Source organism: Limulus polyphemus, unplaced genomic scaffold, assembly GCF_000517525.1.
Source record: "Limulus polyphemus unplaced genomic scaffold, Limulus_polyphemus-2.1.2 Scaffold360, whole genome shotgun sequence".
Lineage (NCBI taxonomy): Eukaryota > Metazoa > Arthropoda > Merostomata > Xiphosura > Limulidae > Limulus > Limulus polyphemus.
In genome coordinates this window covers 497829-499337 of record NW_013665970.1, presented here as the reverse complement: position 1 = coordinate 499337, position 1509 = coordinate 497829, and positions in this window count along the sequence as shown.

Here is a 1509-nt window from a genome sequence, read left to right as displayed (position 1 = left end):
AATCACTTTCAGAACTAGAAAAATTCTCATTTGTATACGACAAACTTTTATTATACATACATACACACACACATAACTTACAAATTTTTATCCACGTTCGAACTCTCCTATTCTGTAATTTGTACTGAACCTATACGAATGTTTTCATCTCTCACAAAGTGATAACATCACTTTCGTATATAACTTATAAAATAAGTAAATAACTCTGGTTTACTGAAATATTTACGGTATCAAGACAAACACTAAACATTAAAATTGATTTCATGATTGTTTGTTTGTTTTTGAATTTCGCGCAAAGCTACACGAGGGCTATCTGTGCTAGCCGTCCCTAATTTAGCAGTGTAAGACTAGAGGGAAGACAGCTAGTCATCACCACCCACCGCCAACTCTTGGGCTACTCATTTACCAACGAATAATGGGATTGACCGTCACTTTATAACACCCCCACGGCTGAAAGGGCGGGCATGTTTGGTGGGACGGGGATTCGAACCCGCGACCCTCAGATTATGAGTCGAGCGCCCTATCCACCTGGCCATTAGTCTCTGATAGAGTGACGATACATGTGTTTTTAGGGTTTGCTTTTTTAAGGCTTATTTTTAAAAACAATCAAGAATTACCATTATACGTCTTTTTTCCAGGTCAACGAGCGCTGAATAAAAGTTAATATAAATGAAAAGTTCTAGAGTCTACCGGTGGATCAGTGGTAAGTTTACGAACTAAAATCTGAGGTTCGATTCTTTTCTCTCTCTCTTTTCAAACTCCGAAATAAGATTGATAAAAGAACGTTGGAAAAGTCTCAATGAAAGTTAACTTCCAAATGTTGAATTCAATATTTGTTGTTTTTAAGAATGGGCTATCTACGCTGTACATACTGCTTGTATATAACCCCGAGTTTCAACGTTATAATAAGCCCTTCAGCTTACCGCTAAGCCACCAGGAGTATAATTCAATGCTTAAAACATGACTTCTCAAACTTTTGCTCCTATTAGTGAAGTCATTCGCGCCATAAATTATTGACTGAGTGAACACAAGAATCGTGTCACCCCAATGCACAGACCTACATATGTTTATTTTAACGCTAAGTCATACATTGTACTATCTGGGCTCTGTCCACCATGGGGATCGAACCCGGAATTTTAATGCTCAAAGTGTATAACCTTACTGCTTACCCACTGAGGAACAACGTACACATGAAAGCGAAAAATATACATTTGAGAAAACGCACAAGCAAATAAGGTAACGATGAAAATATAAGTTAGAAACCAGACACGAATCGTTTCGTTTGATAAATAAAGATTGATTTGATTTCGTATGAAATATAACGGTCAGAAACTTGACCACATTTCTTTCATGCAAAATTTTTCGAGATACAAAACTAGATCGAGGCGAATCTTTAACGCCTTTTTTTTATTATTATTATTGGATTATGAGAGTTAAAATTGTAGTTTCGTGATTAAATCGGAAGGGAGAAAATTTGTGAGGGAAAAACATTGCAGATTACATTTATAT